Below are 20,236 nucleotides of genomic sequence, written 5' to 3'. Positions count from 1 at the left end.
TGCTGAAACAAGTTGCCCAGAGAGGCTGTGGATGCCCCACCCCTGGAAGTGCTCAAGGCCAGGCTGGATGGGGCTTTGAGCAACCTGGCCTAAGAGAAGGTGTCCCCTGCCCATGGCAGGGGCGTTGGAACTAGATGGTCTTGGAGGTCTCTTCCAACCCAAACCATTCTAAGATTCTATGGTTCTGTGTTTCTATGATGATAAATGATTTTTTTAGAATACTCATCTTCTGCTACCTGGGTGTCTGCTCTTTGTGGTCTGTATTTTCAATAGCATGTTTTGTAGTGCACATTGTTTTTGGGGACAGATGTTTTAGTTTTGTATATAGGGCAATTTGAATATGAAATAATGACTAAAATGCAATCACAGAAACAACATCAAAATAAAAATAAGAGGAAATGTTAAAGGAACAGGGTATATTGTGGTACAATAAGAGAAAGCAAGCCATGTTTCAAGAATTAAGACCATTTTAAAAACAGCTATAGAACCTATTTCATCCACAGGAAGCAACTTTCTTTGTAATACTAATGGAAGACAAAGTGCTAGCTATTTCAGCATTACAGCGTTTCCTAAAAGTTGCAAGAATATCTCGTAATATGTAATATTTTTCATTTCCTAAAATTGAAATTACTTGGAATTGTTTTTGTCTCTTCTTGAATTTATCATCAAAAACTCCAGACAAAAGTAAAAGGGATGATAGTTTATGTGAAGAAAGCAATCAAACAAATAAACCCAACTGAAATCATTATTGTCTGAAGCATCAAAGATGTATCTAAACTTCTCGAGAAGAAGTAAATCTCTCAAAACTGGGATAAACCATACCAAAAAATGTAACTGAGACTCATAAATTTCTGTCTGTGCATTTGCCCTAAAATACAGAAAATAAGCAATTGTATTTAACTTGTATCAATAGAATTTTTCCTACTCTATTAATTCCTCCTTATTATTCAATCATGACATCAAATATTTGCAAAATTAAGGTCATAGAAACAGTCCATTCATGAATTAGCAACTGACAAAACTGCATTTTTCACTCAGGCTAAACTATTTTTCATGTCAACAGGATATTATTTAATTAAAACATTAATAATGGTCTATTGCTTTTCTAACCATTTGCTGAAAGTTGATGGACATTTATATCTCTCTTGCAATACTGTTCTGAGAAAAGTGGAAAGAATATCTGGGCTGTAAAAATGAAAACTGATAAAAGAACAGCATTACAACACCTTAGTTAATAAATTGATAGTTTTACTTACTGTAGGTTTAGTCATGGCAGTCTTGGAAACACAGAACGACTTTTATAAAATATCCTTCTGTGATACTGTTATTTTTTTCTCTATTCTATGCTTAAAAAGTGTGACATCAAGTAAAGTCCATTTTGCATGAGTCAGAAGAACAAATTTACTCCTTTTGTTCTGTTAAAAATTAAACTAAATTTTTAAAACTTTTTTTTTTTTTTTCAATACACAGGTCAAATGAGAGCAAGTAATAAGTAATGAAATAGTTTAAAGTTTCCTTAGATAATTGATTATGAAAAAGGAGGTAGATTTTATGCCACAGGTCACAGATAAAAGCTTTTATCAGTGAACATAATGAATAATTTGATGCAAATCAATAGAGTTCATGCAAGTGCAAAGTAGTCAGGGTTAGATCAGAATCAGACCCAACACTAGTTATTAACCTGCATTGTTAGCAACAATTACTGCCAAGTAATTTTCAGCATTTCCTCCATGAACCTTTGTTTCAAAGCCAAGATTTAGACAGCCTCAACTGATTTTACATAATTGCTATGTGTGCTTTATAAGCCTGTGTGTCGTGATTGTGTTCTTCAGTTATGAAAGTCTCACATGTGAAAATAACCCTCTTTCAACTTTTAAAGTTTTAAAAAGCATCTATAAAAAGTTATTGTACAGCTAAAAAGAAAAAAGTCAGAGGTATATTTAATCTACACCTTTTTTGATATTTAAAAATAATTTTCTAAAGATCTATTCTTTAATGTCCTTATATCACTTCTTATTTTTCTTAATATTCATATTTGATATTAATAATCAGCATGATTTAAACTACAGTGTTTTTGAAAGGTTTATTTTTGTGTCTTTTGGTATATAGGATGTCTTGGGCACTGAGATCTCTGCAGTGAAAATAAGAAAAACCTTCCTACTCAAGACCCAATGTGCCTTTTGCATACATCATGCTAGTTAAATGCTAGGATGTGATTTGAAACTTGCTATTAGTAGAATAAATTAAAATTATATCTACTGAAGTTACAATTGAACTGATGCAAAACTAATATGAAATCAAGAGTAGTTCTTTTGAGTCATCTTGTTCCCCCTCTGCTCCAGCTTGCTTTTAGTATGATTATTCCCAGAAAGTTCCTACAGAGCTGGCTAGAAACCACCCATACAGGTAAGCAATCTTGGGGTCAAAACTCACCTTTATAACATTTGAAGTGGAATGAGAAATGCTAGGAAAGAACCATATTTGCAGTAGGAATATCAGTTATTATAAATAAAGGATAAATTGGCACATTAATTCGTCATACAGCATTTCCAAATTAACTGTGACACTCAAGTATTTTCCTTGTATTGTAATGCCAATGGAGGATTTTGATGGATTTCCAACTCTGCTATTTCTCAACTGTTTAATTTAACTTAAACAAACAAACAAATAACACAAAGAAAAACCTCTCTTTGTTTGCAAATTTCAGGGAGATTTCTGTGGACAAACATTGGCGTTTCTAATGAAAACTGGACTTCAACAAGACTGTAAATCTGTGCAGACATGTGCTCTGGGGGACTAGGACTCAGGATCCAAACCCTGATATAGAATAAAACTTTGGTAGCACATTATGAAGAGTCCCTTTTTCCTGTTGGTAGAATATAATCTTTTAAGATAATTAGTAAGACTGACATTATCCCTTGTCCTGTGGCTTATATCTTGACTTCAAGTTTAGATGTAATGTAGTTGACCACATTAATTTGTGATCTGTAATTCCCATTTTTCTGTACTTTGTCATGGTTAAAATCCAATTCTCATATGTTGATATCTGTATTGTACTAGTGTATGTATGCCATGCATTAACATCACTGGTAAGTGAGAATTAACAGCTAAAAGACTTTACTATGATTTTTTGAAAGACAATGTGATTAGTTTAGTTTCCACTGAATGCTGTCAAAAGCTTTCCCATTGTCTTACGAATTCATAGTATTAAGTTCTATGTACCATTATAAATAATTGCATTTATAAAGGAATATCTGTTATGACAAATTTGAAGTATATTATTAATTTCTGTAAGATCCCTTGAACTCAGTATCAAAACATACTAGTACAAGAAATCAAGTAAATAGCATACAATCTGGGAACTAGTTTCCTGTTTTGTTACAGAGACTTGCTAGCCAGCAGATCTACAAGTGCAAACCTAGTAACTGCAAATATAAGGAGCCAAGCTTACAGTGAAAACCAAATCCTGCATGGGGTGTGTGACATTATTCACTTCTCATCTGAAGTTAGAGGTATGTTTTATGGTTGTGTTACATATGTGTGCATTTGTATATAAATGTAGATTATTGCATATACTGATAGAACTGGATCAACTTTTTGGGACTGATTGAATAAATATGTTTCAATTCCCTTCTAAGAATACAACTAGAAAAAAGAAAATAATATCCTTTTTCTAAGAAGCTAGAACATTTTACCTGGAAACAGTGTAGTCCAATATAATGTACCAGTATTTACTAATTCATTTAATTCTGAGAGAAAAAAAACCTGCACATATTTTCAAATTGTTACACAATTTCTAAGAAAACAGGAGCTGCAAAGCCATCTCTCTGATTTTTTCGGTGTGTCTTTTTGCTGTTGTTGTTGGGGAGCTGTGGGGTGTATTGTACTTTTCTTTCCATAAACACATAAAACTGTGAAAAGTACCTTTCAGTCTTGCACTACATTTTGTCTTGTTTGATGTCATATAACTGTAGAGTAATACTCCAAAGCTTGCTCTGATCACCAGTGGAGCCAGATCACTGGTAATCTATATAATGAAGAATGTAAATAAACCCCTTTTTTACACCATTTGTGTGTAACATCGTCTGGCTGCTGCTGCCAAACGGTTGCAAGAAAATAAACAAATTCAGACCTTTAAAGAAAATCTCTGAAGAGTTTAATATCTTTTTAAAGTTTTGAAATAAAATTGTCTATTTTGGTTTGACTGCTCCATCTACTAAATAGCAGAGTAATTAAAAAAAACCCAGCTTCTTGGTTCTGTCAGTTTGTGTGAGGAAAAATACAAGAGCTGAGAACATCCAGGTTTCTTATTCCCAAGAAAAATCAGTACATGTTCCTAGCCTTTTAGTGCACTTTTCAACATTCTGCTGAGGCTTGTCAAATACATACATTCTGACATATTGCCGTGGTAGTGAGAGTAGTAGAATGGCAGAGAAGTGAAGTTTTATGCACAATAATTATGGTTATACTAAGCACTCAAAAAATTATATGAATTACACATTATCTGCATGATAATGCAAAGTTTTTTTCCTGGGGTGGTGATAATGATAATAATAAACTGAAACTTACCTGGACTATCAGCCGGTTCTGGAGAAAGCAGAGAGGCAAAAATGAGTCAAAGGCAGGAGACAGTGGTTGAAGGTGAAATTACTATTTATTCCTTACAATTTTTCCCTGAAAAACAAGTTCCATGTAGCTAAAGTTATAAATCTGGCTTTAAATTTAAAGTTAAAATAAGGTTTAAATAAAGTTAAAATACTGATACTCTTTCCTAATTAGTTAATTTGCCAAACTCCACTGACACAGAAGTTTTGAAGACCATGGGAGATAGCATTTAGTCTTTCACAATCAACATAAACTCACAGTTGTTTCATTCAGAATAAGGTCTGCATAAAACTACTCCTTTCCGACTGTTGCCAAAAAAGATTTACAATTTCACCTCAAAATTAAGGAAAATTCTAATGTTATCTCAAAATTTCACCTTGAATTTTTCGTTAATTCAGTGTAGGCAAATATGAAAACTTTTACCAAAGCAAAAAGGTAAAAAAGGGGATGGACTGAAGGGAGAACGAACAGAGGAAGGAGAAATTATCAAACTACATATAAACTAAAATTAAGAACACCAATGAAGATGAAGAAAGGTTTGATGAGATAAAGACATAGCTACTGTGGGTTAAAGAGATAAATTAGAATCAAAGAGAACTGTGTGTATAAAACTATTTAAACAAGCTGAGAAATTGTAAGCAAAACTGTTAGGTAAGACCTCAAGAGGAAATTTTGGTTTCTTAGTTTGCACTGAGTATTTTCCCATTATAGGTTAATGATGGCTAAATCCTCCTTTCACTACCTCAGTGAGAGCACAAGCAGATAATTTATGTTCTCTTCCAGTGTACAAGCATCCATGCCTCTGCAATGTGCCTTTTGAAGAGAAATATTCCCAAAGCCACTGTAAAATTTGTTGGTTGCTGGGAGCTGGGGCTTGAACTGCAGCAAAGGCATTTTTAAATCCAGATTTCTTCCATTTTACCCTAATCTGTTAGTCACTGTTGCTGGGGCCATATAGGGGCTCTTGATCTTCTTTCTAACACTGAAACATCTCACTTTCTCTTTCATGGCCCTATAATAAATCTGCTTTTCCTCTGTCTTGCTCTAAATTACTCCACTCCACTCCAAGTGTAAGTGATAAAACTGGCAGCTAGAATATGCTGTACACTAGAATATATTCTATTTTGTTCTTTTCTCAGAAGTAACTGCACTGATGCAACTGCAGTGTCAGGATGGAGTCTACCGTCTTGTGAATCCTTACACGTTGTGGTCTGTTTTTCACAAGATTCAGTTGCCTTTTTCAGTCTTTCATCAATACCAGCTCTTCCAGCCTTCAATATGTCAGCAAAATCCATGTAGTTGATTTCTTGTCAGAAATCAAACAAAAGATAATTGTGTAATACTTGAGCAAAACCTGTCTAATATCTTTCCAGTAGTCTAAGTTCTTAGAAACAGAAATTTACTCGTTCATTCATTTGTAAAGTGTCCTGCATTGCCAAGGACACTAAATAGCGGAAGAGAATACCATCATATTTCTGCGAAAAGTGAGGAAAAACATCTATTTCTACTCAGGACCATTCTTAGAAAAGCTATAGAATATCTGTTCTTTGAGGAGAAATTACATGGGATTGAAGTGCTTTAATTTGCAATGAGAGAAGAGCAATTTTAAGATGAGAGCAGGTTCAACTATCTAGAAAAGTCATGCAAGTTCCTATGAAGTCCAAGAAGACTATGAAGACATCACTTAGTATGTAAGTTTATCGATACATTTAGTACTTAGACTTCAGAAATGTTCAGTGTTTGGAGAACTGCATTTTCATTTCACCTAATACAATCAGAAAAATTTAATCATAGACAGGAGTTTTTTGAATAGAAGGATAATCAATGTAAGAAGTTCTGAAAGACAAAGTGCATGAGTTGTTTATACTTTAGTGTCATGATTTATTTTCCCATTTCTCCTCTTTATGACAGCATATAAAATAAAATATGAACATTTTATTAGACTATAGTGTGTTCTCTGGTTTTAGTGTAGTTACAGCTTTACAAATACTGCATTTAAATGCAAGTCAGCAACAAATCTACTATGGCTTTTTTTTTTTTTTTTTTTTTTTTAAATGTGGCTAAAGGAACAGCTATCTGGACATGGTACCTCTATGGAAACTGCAAGAGTGAACTTACAAGTAAGAAAGTTTTTGTAAGGCATTTTGAATCCATTTCCTTTGTGTGCTATCCAAGCCTTAATTTTATCATGAACTGGAGAGTAAAATAATATAGTCTGACAACATACTCTTAAGACTATGTTTTTTTGTACAACATTTCATTGTTCCATTATATAAAGACCACAAAGAATATTCCTTAAAATAAGTCATGACAATTTGTTTTGGAAAAACTTTTAAAATTCCAAACACATGAGAATGTCACAACTTTACAAATATCTCCAAATAAAAGTTCTCTGAGCTCATTTTCTCCCAGACCTGACCACAAAATAAGGAAAGCTGCTTGCTTTGATCTGAAAAGATAGTACTTGTTAGGGCTCTAAAATTTCTTAGCTTTGAAATAATTATTAATGCTAACAGAAGTTAGAAAACATGGCAGATTAAACTAATTTACTCAAATTCAGGCTTTAAGCAATATGCTAACAATCAAGAAAATATACTAACCTGAGTATTATGTAAAGACATTTTGTCAAATAGGTTTGTGCCTGTAGCTGGACAGCCGATATGGGAAATTCAGCATGAATATTCATGATAGAAAGTGCTTTGCCTGATGGTGAGCATTTGCAGATGCAGGGGCGCTGTGTAATGCCGTGCAGTGGATTAAAAGGGGAGTGTTTGTGAAAAGGGATGGTCAGGGTACAAAAAAGAAAGAATAATTTAGGTGGGTGACACCTTTACAGTAAGAATCAGTCTACTTTTTGTCTTAATAATTTCAGCTATCTCTCCCCATAAAATATAAAAACAACCAAATATTTCAAATAAAAGATGAAAATATTTTCTTTATAGATTTTTTGATGCTATATGAAGATGAAAAAAGAAAAAAACCTGTCACCTGAGACATGGACACCAATCAAAATCTTAATAAGAATTTTTACTTAAGTACCTCTGTGCTTTTCAGTCAAAAGACAGAAGACAAAAAACCTCAAAACATCCAAACCTCAAAAAATCCCCCTCAAAACCCACCCAAACCTCACACGTCTACAGCAAGGAAACTTCATTTAATAGTTAGAATAATCACATCGTATTGCATGAGGTTTAAAGCTAGAAATGTCAGCCACGTTACTCTTTGAAGTAAGGGTTTGCTTTTTGGAAACAAAACATCTTTCAGAAGACAGAACAATGCCATATGTCAGTGTGAGTAAATTATTTACAGTGGCAGATCTGTCCATGATGTTGTCATCTAGCACAGCTTCCTCACCTAAAGGTGTGGTTCCCATTTCTGTTGGGATCTTGCAGTCTTTTCTCAATGATTTCCATTTAATTTGTGAAGTTAGAGGAGGACATGCATATTCTCAGCTCTGCTATTCTCACTCAGATACTGAAAGCAATTTGTTTAAATCTAAATCCCAGGAAGCCTTTTCCTTATTTAAAAGTGTGGAGTTTACGTTTTATGAGAAAATGTTAGATTGATAACATTTATATGGAGTCTCATTATCCGATATATCGTATTTGTTTAGCATCAGTCCAACGATGCAAGTATGTGTAAAGGTACAGATCTAATTAATCTGAATTTCTTGCCAAAGGCAATAGAAGCAGGATAAAATACACTGTAGAAACACACCCCAAAATTGTAGCATATTTCTGTATGCAGCAAGCTGTCCTGACTAGCTAAATCCTTTTCCAGCCTCCGTATTAACACATTAAATCTTATTAACCATCAAAATTTTCTGCTGAACCTCTGGCCTCTAAGGAAATTAGCAATCCAATTAATATTGTGCATGTTCCTGAGATAGCATGTAAGACTACTCTGACCATAGTTAATATTCTTCCATATATAGCCTAAACAAATTATTTGAGATCATGGATTATACTGCCACAGCTTGAACATTGTGAGCTTTATTGCCTTGGTGCTTGCAGCACCTCTTTTCTATTTTCCTGCATTTTTTTTGTCTAAGTAACAATATTAGTTTTTATGTATTTTTAGTAACCTTTCTAGGCATATAAGCAATGAGTTCTTCAATACTTCTTTGGCTGAGTTTTACTTCTGAGGTGAATTTTAGCACTATATCAAATCCAAAAATGCCAGTTTCACATGCCAAAATACCATTGTTTCATCCTAGGTGTATATTTGTCTTCCTGAATCTATCTCTATATGTCACAAGAATAAGGCAAAACCAACTGCAATACAAACATAAACACTGATAACACATGATAACCTGTCATCACACCAAAGCGATTTATAGTAGATTTTAATACCAAAGTTATTAATCCACTTGAAGCAGTGTTTCTTAAAGGATAACTTTTAAAGCTATTGACTTTATGCTTTTGTAATACTTCAGGCTAGATGACCGCATGTACAAAGAGTTACGTGCCACCAACTCCCACAGGACACAGCCACCCCTGCATTACCTGTGCATTTTAGAAGTGACTTTTCTCTTGGTTGTGTAGCTGTTTATTATCTGATCCTGCATTCTGCAGCTTTGGGAAAGTCTCATACTCAGTGTGGCTGAAACTGAGCTTACTGTGGAAACTGTCTGGGCTGAATTTCATAGATAGCACCGAACCAAAAACATTCAGGACTGTGGATTACACTTTGTGTTACATAACTATCTTCTAGAGTCATTCCATTCAGCTCGTGACACATACTTGCCCTAGTTTATGGCGTACTAAAGTGGTTCTTCTCAGGCCACAGCACTGCCTTTCTCTTACTCCTGCCATGCCATATATGTTGATGGAAGATAGAGGTTTTGTAAGCATTGCACTGATAAGTGTGCTATTATAGGCACAGAGCATTTTCAGGGGCTTGCACATCAGTTTGACGTGGGGAAAGCAACAAGGAATGACAGAAACTATGGTCCTAATCTGCAGGGTGTCAGAGGATAAATATGTTTACTCTTGTAAAATCACCAGTATGTTTACTATATGTGTGATAGAATGGCAATTATTTTCTGCTTTTCTAAAGATACGCACTTTCTAGATATTTGTTGGATAGGTGTTTAGATTAGTTTAGTTTCACTATTTTCCCCTAATATTTTGGTTTCTGACTAAACAATGGTTTTAAGTAAGTTCGTATGTGCTTTATGGCTTCCCCAAGATACTTCATTATCCATATAGAACAGGAAATAATATAGTCTTAGATGTCAAAATTGCTTAAAGTTCTTAATGTCTTCTAGTGCATAGATTTGTAATGTCCTGGATTTTTTATTAAATCACAAGTTTATATCTTTTCCTTATGCAACTTTCACATTGTGGTCTATAACGCTTATAGAAAGAAAAAGGTTGTATGAATTAAACAGGCTTATTTGTCAATACTGAAACAGAAGCATTACTGTAAGTTCTTCTAATTCCTTGGAAAAAGAAAAGTATTTCTCATTTGTGGTGTAAAATAAACCAACATCCACCACTGCATTTTTGCATTATTATATAAAGCAAAGATCAAATGGAGGAACATTATAAGAGCCAAATCTCTCTCTCCTTACTGGATCTAATAGAGTTTGCACATAATTGAACGAGTATTTTGGGAAATAAATAATGGATTATTTAACCATAAACTCTAACACCCCACCCCCCCACCTCCCAGACTTAGTGTAACATCTCCTTATTTGGTCTCATGTTGATTCTGTCCAGCTAGAAATTCACTTACACACCTCTAGAAGAAACTGCCTAGGATGTCTTCTTGAGAGGGTATTATCTTCTCCAATGCTTTAACATTCTTGTATGTTCTGATAATCAAGCTTATACTTTGCTTTCATTACACATTCCTTTTATGCCCCAGTAGTCTGATCTTTTCTCTGTCATAAAGAGTTGGTTTTGGCAGAAAGGAAATTAATTTTTCTTAACATATATAATGACATTTTGATTGTGGTACTTTCAATGCCTCCCTTTCTTCCCTTATTTCAAATAGATTTTTCATTCTGTTTCCTGGTTATCAGATTTCAAAAAGACCACTGAGATTTTTTAATTTCAAAGAATATTTGCATTAGCATTGCTAATTAATGGATAAATTATTAACACTAATTACTGTCACACATCTTCTTATGCATGCAGACACATACATACGAAATTAGCAATTTAATGTAACCATTGCCGTAAATCTGGCTGTTGATAGTCCATAAATCTTACACAACCCTCACTGAAGGCTTAAACTATGTATTTGTGTATTTATATATACATATATAAACATAAAAGCACAGACAGACATGTATATGTTTTATACAGCCATGTATTTTTGTATTAGTTGGACAGTTATACCTGTCTTTCCTGAGAATGCATTTCAACCAAACAGTACCATATGTAGTCAATCAAAAATTCAAGGCCTTACCTTTACAATTAGGACTGGATTTCTTAGATCTGTTGTATTTCGCTTCCACAGCACACTCTGCCCTAAGGTCTGTGATCAGAACTACAGTCAGAGTGCCAGGCATGACCTCTATATATACACAGTTCAGTAATAGCAACAAGTGAATACTTAGATTCTTACTTCAGACCCACATTTATCAAGTGATTTTAATCATAGAAAGAGATCCTTCAAGCAAAAGCTTAATCTGCATTGAATTGGGAGGGATCTTGATGATACACTTGGGAAAAAAAAGGAGCTTATTGTACAACACAGCAGATGAAAATACCCGCAGCCATTGCACGTACCACTCATTCTGTTAACCATGTAATATACATTGTCATTTTGACATGTAGACTATTTCTCTTCCTCTATCACCTCCATGTCAATCCAATTCACTCATTCTTGCCAATGATGAAATAAAAAAAAAAGAAAAAAAAAAAAAAAAAAAGAAAGAAAGAAAAAGAAGGAAACATGGAAAGATTGTTATCCTAGATCTGCATTTGCGGAACATTTTAAAGCCAGTTAGATTAACCATTGGGAAGATGTTAGTCTAGATAAGAGAATCCCCACTGGTTTTCTGTCTCCCTTAGACAATGAAATCACATAGTTGTGTCTGTGCCTCTCTGTTTTGGATTGTTCTATTTTAACACATAACAGATTGAGGGCTGCCTACTATTCCTAATTAACTCAAGTTAAACTAATGAGAGAGAGAGAGGGTGGAGGGAGTGCCAAAAAGAGAAAAGAGATCATGAGTTGGAAGAGATTGAATTACAACTTAAAGGGGATGGAGAAAGGAAAAGAAAAAGAAGGGAGGGGGAGGAGGTGCAGATACTGTTAGGCTGAAAAGTAGGGGAGAATGAGGGCCTGAGAACAGATTTGCCCTTCATTTCCAAGAAAAGGCAAAGATGCCTTGCAAAAACACCCAAGATATATATGCAATCCAACATTGTGCTGAAGTCAGATGCTTGCTTCTTGTTAGAAAATACTTCAGCACCCACTGGAGAACAGCTCAGATTCCAAAATCCAGCTATTGCTTTGCTATCAACATCTTATCCAGCATGTATCCACAATTTATTGGTGTAGTTATTTTTGTAAAGAAAATGCCATGCAAACTGCTCATGGAAGAAAGTGGTCTTCTCTTTCTAAACCTCACAAAAAATGCCAGGGAAATGTCAGGTTTTGCTGCACTGTATCAAACAAATGTAAATGTAGGTTTCCTTATGCTAGGAGTTAGAAATAGGGTCATGCGCACAAAGAGGACTGTGGAACTGAATGATCCTAGTGTACTTACATGTTACTTACTCACCTATGAGTAGAGTAACTTCTAGATTTTGTGTTTGTGCACAAGAGGTTTCACTCTTCACTTTTACTGTTATAAATTATTTTGTGTGTAGACATCTTTATATAGAATATATTACATTTTTGATAGACCTTTGGAAGATTTCCTATCTAAAAACACAGATCTGAATCTCTACCGATCTTAATACATTCGGTGCTGTCCTGATCCTGCTCTCACACTGCTGTTACCAGTAGGTTAGTTGCTGGGCTTTATAGTGCAACCTATAACAAAGTGGTAGCAACCAACTTTAATGTAGAGCAAGCTTGAAATAAGTGTTGTGTTTCAGGTGTGCACATGCTGTGCATAATGTCATGTTTAGAGGAGTACCTTTTTGTCCCAGCCCCAGGAGAAGACTCTGGCCAACAATCCCATGTTTCTGTCCCTCTTCCCATGTGCAGGCATGGGGACAAGAACTTGTTGGAGGCAGAGCGTGTTGGAGGCAGAGTTGGAGGTAGGATGGGAGTGTGGTTGCAGTTGAGGCTGTAGGGCTGCCGGAAATGGGATCTCACCTCTTCAGCACATGCATCTGCTCCAGATTCAGGCTCACAGGAGGAAAGAAGAGTGGTAAAAGCTAGGCAAACAATAGGAGAAGTGAAGATGTAAGGGGAGAGCTGGTGGTAATAGGGAAACAGGTAGGCTGGAGGTGTCACTGGGAGTCAGGTTGAAGGGAAGAAAGAAGTGCGGTGAAGGAAACATGGTGTCAGATCAAGGGAGGAGAAGGGGGAGAAGGAATCAAACCTTCACATTGGGGAAATGAGGGAAATACCGGGAATGCAACACACAGGCAGGTGAGAGAGAACAAAAACAGAGTAGGACTGGGTAAGGAGAAGTTTCTGTAGGCAGCATACAGTGGAGAGAGGAAGGGGAGAAAGGGGGGTGATAGGAGAGGCAATGGTTAGGGATGTAATCAGCTCTCCCCCCTCTCCCCTCAGCCCAAAACCAGAAGCTTTTGTTGGACTTTATGCCTGAGTATGCCTGCACGCTCATGTGCACACATGTGCATGTACATACTTGCCTCTCTACCATTGCCTGGACTGGGATTAAGAAAAATTCTGGCTGGTTTAGCAAAAGCCAAGGGGATGTGACAGGTAAGTGGGAAGGAAATAGCAGGCTCATTTTGACTGGCTGTGGTTATTTGCATCTAACGAGGCCAGCTCGTCGCCAGGCTCTGTGCAGATGAAATGAAGCGATGGGCTGAAGCAGGGCAAAGGAGGCGCCATGTCCTGACAGGCTGAGGTGTGACCTGACAAATCCTAACCACCCCAGACATCTTCAGAACAGCGAGGGGAGGGATGGTGGGAGTGCCAGGACACAGACAGGGCATGGGCCCAGGGAAGAAGAAGCTGGGGAGGGAGGACACGAAGCAATGCCCTACAACACCTTTTTTCAGACTGAGCACAAAAGTGAGTTTAATTACAAACCTAGCAATGGGACATAGAATTTTGTAACAATTTTTCCTCTGATTTATTTATTTATATTTTTCCAAGGAATTTTTTGACACATCGACTTCACAAAAGTAAAAAAAAACCCCAACCTTCAAAAATCCTCACATCTTTGTTTCATTGACAAAGTGCTGGTTTTGTGTTTTGCCTTCTTTTTTCTTTGCAAAGAGGGGGGTATATGCTGTATGAGAGGGATGCAGATGTTAGCTTTCAAAATGCATTCAGTGACACAACCAAATGCCTAACAGCCTGACTTCCAGACCCTAAGTCTATGAACACCTGTATCTTTGCAATGACTAAGTGACTTTGGGCATCCAAAGGCATTAACATACAGCATCGGCAAACAGGTAATGTTGGAATAGATCATAAGATGAACATGCTGTTGACCATGGGTTTCTACACTTATGGGAATATTCTTTCTGTGGACATGGGTGTCTATCAAATATTTTACTTATATACAAATGTATCTTGCTCAAAAACTTTTAGGACAAGCTGTTGAAGTACTTTTAGGGATGTTCTGTTTTGACTCGTGCCTAAATCTAGCTGTTTGACAAAGCAAAGAAAAAAGGAGAAAGTAAATTGTAATTTGTAATTTAAAAGTCAAAGGTAATGGAAAGAATATTCTGGTTGCCAATAAACAGTTCTTCCTCTGAGAACTATAGATCAACTGTTACTAAGGTTTAGAAGCAAGAAAAGGTGGGTCTGGAGAAGGACATAAGCAGCTATAGGGCAGTTGTGTTTTGTATCCCTGCTACTGTAACTTCCTAAAAAAGGAAACAGTAAGAGAAAATCCTTATTGGAAAGAAAGAAAAGTATATATACTAGTTTATTGCCCTTAGTGTTGTAAAACCAGTAGAACATACTTTTGTTTTGAGTAGGGTAGATTCAACTTCCATCTTAGAGATTTCAAAAATACAATAGTCAGTCATAACAGAGGGTAGGTTTAGGCTGCTGCATTTCCCTGTGCAAGTCTCACACTAGGGATTAGTACTTTACAGAAGCCATATTATGGTTAACATACAGTGCTGCTTGGAGTCAAAGGCAGTCAACTAGGTGCAGGATGCCAGAAAAGCAACTGGTTTACTATTTTTATACTTGGCTATCTAGAACACAATGTATCTGTGCTTATGCCAACATTGTTTCTATTTGCACTGGAAAACACACAAGTTAGAGATCTATGGTTCCCAATAATTACTAAGAACACAGATTTCTGAAGACAAGAAAAACAACATTGGTGTCTGGTTTTGCCACTTTTAACCAGCAGACCCTTTGTATTGTGCCTGTGTGCACACATACATAACGAGAAAGATGACATTTACAAAGTTGTAAATTAACTTATCTTTCTGAAATGGGTCTTCTACAGTGTATAATAACATTTTCCCCCTTAACAGAGATTTTATGCACACTCATAAATCCAGCTGAATATAGTATATCACCTGAATAATTGTATTCATGAGAAAACAGAAGAAAAAGGGGAAAAGTCATGGCAATTGGGCTGATATCCCAGGACAAATAAGCAGACAAACCTGTAGACAACTGAAGATAAACTTGCTACATACACACATTATACTATATATTTACACAGAGTTAATACAACCAGTTCAGTTTCACTAGACCAGAGTAGTGTATCACTCTGCTTTGACTAAGTGAAGCTTTAAGAGACTGCTCTAACCATGGTTACCCTGGCACAGAAGGCTGCCAGAAATGTAGGTTGACTTTGGACTCTAGAGTACCGTAGGACTAGGCATCGAGGGTTTGATCTCTCCAGCTCTCAGGAAGGCTGTAAGTGTGGTCAAAGGCTAAGGGTCAGGGAGGACAGAGGACTGAGGATATAAGGAAGGTATACAGCCCCAACTTACACCTTTTGTCAGTCTGCTTGCTGGAATTACTTGCTCAAATGAGGGTCAGATTAGTCTGTTCTTTTCCAGACTGACACTGTAATGAGAATGATTGCAGAAAAATAAAAATCAGCTTCTTGGAGAGCAAAAAGTTTTCAAAAATACATATAAACAAACCCCAAATATCAACTTACAAAAAGCTATTTCCTGCCAAAAACAGAAAGAGAAAAAAAATATAAAAAATGTGCAATTCTGGTACAATCCTGATGCAGAAAGAAAGTAAAGGCTTATATGACACAGTGTTTATTAAAAGCTACATTCATGGTATGTGTTGGAGTCAATGACATAACACCAGCTGAAAACTTTCTGTCATGCTTACCTGGAGCAGTACTTCATTACAGCTTCAATTCCACTGAATAATATAGAATTACTCATTCCTCCCCTTTATATCAAAAGTTTGGGTTGTTTTTTTTTGTTTTTGTTTTTTTTTTTTTTTTTAATTGCATAATTATCTCAAAGTTATTTTCAAACAGAATTTATATTCTGAGGAGGCAAAGTCAAGCCATTAATAATTGTTTCTGCATAATACTTGGCATAGATTTCTTGGGCAAATCACTTCAGAATTAGATTTTGCTTTCAAAAGGCAACTGTCCTGGTTTCAGCTGTGATAGAGTTAATTTTCTTCTTATTAGCTGGAGCAGTGCTGTATTTTGGATTTGGTGTGAGAACCATGTTGATGGCACATGGATGTTTTTGGTTGTTGCTGGGTGATGTTTATACCAAGTCAAGGACTTTTCAGTTTCTCATGCCCTGCCAGTGAGTGAGTGGGCTGGAGGGACATGGGACATTGGGAGGGGACACAACCAGGACAGCTGACCAGAACTGGCCTAACGGGTATTCCATACCATGGGACATCATGCTGAGTACACCTAAGCTGGGGGAAGAAGGAAGGGGGGGCATTCAGCATTATGGCATTTGTCTTCCCAAGTAACCCTTATGTGTGACAGAGCCCTGCTCTCCTAGTGATGGCTGAACACCTGCCTGCCCATGGGAAGTGGTGAATGAATTCCCTGTGCAGATTTCGCTTTACCTATTGGATCGTTCTTATCTCAACCCTCCCTCAAGTTTTACATTCCTTTCCAATTCTTGTTCCTAGACCTCTGGGTGAGGGGGCAGTGAGTGAGCGGGTGCACGGGGCTTGGTTCCTGGACAGGGTTAAACCATGACTACAAGACATATTCTAACTGTATTAGAAGTTTTAGTGGAAATCTATTCTCAAAAAAACCCCAGCCATCATAACAAAAAACCACTATACCCTACTGCAGGGTAAGCAAAGTCCCATAGATACTGTGATTATGCAGCAACCACATTTATGTTGGATTTTTTATTTTACTAAAAAAAGCATTGTTCTGAAAACTCTGCATGTTGGAACCCAGTGAGTCTCTATGAGTAGACACCTGCCTGAGACTTCAGACAGCAGGAGAAAAAAATCATTGTAGGTAGTATGCACTATCCAATTTAGTGTTTTATAACTGTATATATTTGCAGATAAACCCCCCTAAATTTTCTTTTTAAAATGAAGATGATGCAGAAATCAGTATTTGAAATTTTGGATTAATTATTGGATCATGGAGGATTCCATTTTACTGCCACAGGCCACATGTTGTTTTCTGCCACTGTGTGCTAGTAGGAACTTCCTAAAGCTGTTGCATTAGGAATCTTAGGATTTGCCTAATGCGCTTAATGTGAGGGGAAATGAATTGCCATACTTATGGAAAGGAGGCTTTTGAGCCATCCATCCAGGCTTCTCTGTAGCAGCCAACACACTAGGAACAGACCCAAGGGAACAGGCAGGTATAAGCCACTTGCCTGAACTTGAAACAAACCCTCCTGAGCATCTTGATGAATCTTTGTACTGAGATTGTCAAGCACAGGCATTACTGCCCAGACAGAGGCGAACACACCAGAGTGTCAGCCACCTTAGCAGACACTTCTACCAATTCTGTAGACCCGGCACAAATTATGCCAGCGCTTGTCTGCACTGTGACTCCCCTACTCACTCGTGCTTGCATCAGTTACCTGAATGATGCAGCATTTGGCAAGGCACCCCCAGGTTCTAGGTCTGTTCATTGCATGTAAACACTTTCTACATCTTTCTTTTTCTAGCCTTGGAGCATGGAAAGCTCCAAAATAGTTAGCAGCGCTCTGTGTAGTCTTATGCCTGAAGCTAATGTCATATCAGCTTTACATCAGCACAACTCACTGAGTTTAGTCATGCTACTGTTGGAGTACTTCAGCAGTGGAACAAGTTCAGGCCTTTATAATGAGATGTGATTAACATTTTAGGTGTGGTTTTTTTTTGCTGTTTGGATTACATGTGTTCACACAGTACAAATATTTTTGTACACAGTAGAAATATTTTAACATCTTTTATGCCTCCATTAGTTCTAGTGTAGATTCCTAAGAAACATAAATGTGGTATAACATTATGCTCACAAAAGCTGAATATCCCCTGATAGACGGTAATGCACTCTGCAGAGGGGAAGCAGCACAGTAACATATAGAGAATTTGCCATATTACTTATCAACTTTTGACTCAATCAAATTTGCAGAGCAGTGGAGGATGAAGGACTGTTTAGCACTTGTCCATCAATTTTGGTCTTCATTCTGCTGTAAAATGTACTAGCAGTTGCCAATGCAAGCTAATAGAAGCTTAGGGACTTCTACAAGTCCGTCCTCTAAATAATGCCTGGCATGACTGAATCTACAAGTCTGTCATTTATTATGGGTTTATTTCAGGCATATCTATGTTCATGGCAGCAAAACAATGTATGTAATTTTTGAGGAGATGCAACAATTGTGTAATACAGTACACTACTGTTATTAAACTTTTTTCAGGACAAAACAGCCTCTTTAAGTGAACTATGTCTGTTGCACCTCAGTGTCTAAACACACATTTTATTACATGTATGCAGCATAAAAAGCACTGTTTATTTTACCCAGCAAATAACTGCCACCCTAAATGAAATATTTAGCATACTCACTCATCTGAGAAATAATACAAACATTTAGCGCATGCTCTATGTTAACTGTAATATTTTTATTAAGACAGGCAAAAATGTTTAAATGTTCTATTTTCTATAAAACACTTGTACATCTGTACCTGAAAAAAAGTTGTCTAGGAAAATTCTAGGCATAACACTGTGAAATTTGTTGCCAAGCAGCAAATGTCTAGCTCTAACACTCGTAGTCATGTTCCTGTAAAAAATCCAACTAGAAAAATGTCCCCCAAAACAAAAGTAATGAATGAGTTTTTGCCAGTTGTTGGAAAATTAGTACAGCAGACAATTTTATGGGAAATGTTTTAGTCATTGTGTTACTTTTAGAATGTGTACCCCTGCAGCTGAAAAGAACAGCACCAGAGCAGTCAGGAAAACACCTGAGTTTTATGAAGTGTCAGATACTGAAAGAATAGAAGATGAAGCCCCTGAAGTGCATCACTGTTCAGGCTGTGGAGGAATGTGAGCTCTGAGGCGGGTGGTTCACTGTGATGCCCAGAATGGGACAATCAGAATTGTGTGGGGCAGGTAGGATCCGTCAGTCCTACCTGGAAGTGTTTGTACTCAAAAGTACTATCTTGGAGTTTGCTGTTTCTGAGTTTTTTACTGTTAAGAAAAAAGGAATTAACTGTGGGGATGTATTTGCATCATGTCGTGGTGAGCTGGGTTAAACTGGGGATAACCAAGCTGTGTAAAGATCTTGTCACTTTAAGATTTACCTTCTGTTTCTTCACACAAATGAACCCTGCTTTTTTTCAAGGGCTTCCTATTTAATTCTTGTTGTTCAATTCAGCAATGTGTCTGAATAAAAAACCCTTTTCTGCTGCTGTGTTCTGTGGATGACTACCTATAATAAACCTGAAGAAGAGCTTTTACTTGGGAAAATAAATTTAATGTAGGTGACTGTTTAGTATTTCTTTTGGGTGGGTTTTTATTACCTTTGTGATCTCTCATGTTTTAGACTTTCCCAAACCCAGCTGCTTTATCAGAAAAGTGTTGCTTGAGCATAACTGCTCAAATCAGCTATTTGCTGTATTAAAAGAATTTCTGCTTAAAAGAAGCTTTGCTTCTTCTAGGAGACGTGTAGACTGAATTAATATGAGTGAGTCCCAAACATTTTTAAGACTCTGTACTCAGCTGACAAACATTACTATCTGATTAGCATTTCAACATGCTGTTCTTCATAATTAAATATCCTTCTGAAAAGTACTATTAAGGTTCCATGATATTGTTTCATTAATGATTACGTATCAACAGCAGATTTTTTGTATATACGTGATTAATCCTCAATACTTCTGTTTCTTTTTCAAAGAGCATTAATAAGCTCCCTCAAAACTAGATAAATGAATTTTTAAATTATCTTGCAAGCTTTCTTTAATATAAAAGCATCTATTCCTGAAAACCTGATAAATGTATACAATGTCTACAATAAACTTTACCTAACAGATTATTACAAGTATCTGGTCACAGTTCAAGTCTTTTGCTTCTTACCCATTCATTTAATTCCACTGAAAAAAA

At 36.4% G+C, this 20,236-nt stretch overlaps 1 protein-coding gene across 4 annotated transcripts in view; it reads right to left on the bottom strand.

Moving 5' to 3' along the window:
* ALDH1A1 (aldehyde dehydrogenase 1 family member A1) overlaps positions 1–20,236 on the bottom strand; it is a 66,680-nt gene extending 46,444 nt beyond the window's left edge. For 2 of the 4 annotated variants that reach the window (XM_080373355.1, XM_080373356.1), the window contains exons 1-2: positions 9,111–20,236; positions 4,570–4,674 (exon numbers count right to left, since the gene is read on the bottom strand). The gene's annotated coding sequence lies outside the window, so the exon portion shown is untranslated. Of the gene's footprint in view, positions 1–4,569; positions 4,675–7,205 lie in introns of all 4 variants that reach the window. The other 2 variants (XM_080373357.1, XM_080373358.1) reach the window with 2 other exon arrangements.

Source organism: Falco punctatus, assembly GCF_963210335.1.
Source record: "Falco punctatus genome assembly, chromosome: Z".
NCBI lineage: Eukaryota > Metazoa > Chordata > Aves > Falconiformes > Falconidae > Falco > Falco punctatus.
This window is presented reverse-complemented; position numbering and strand designations above follow the sequence as displayed.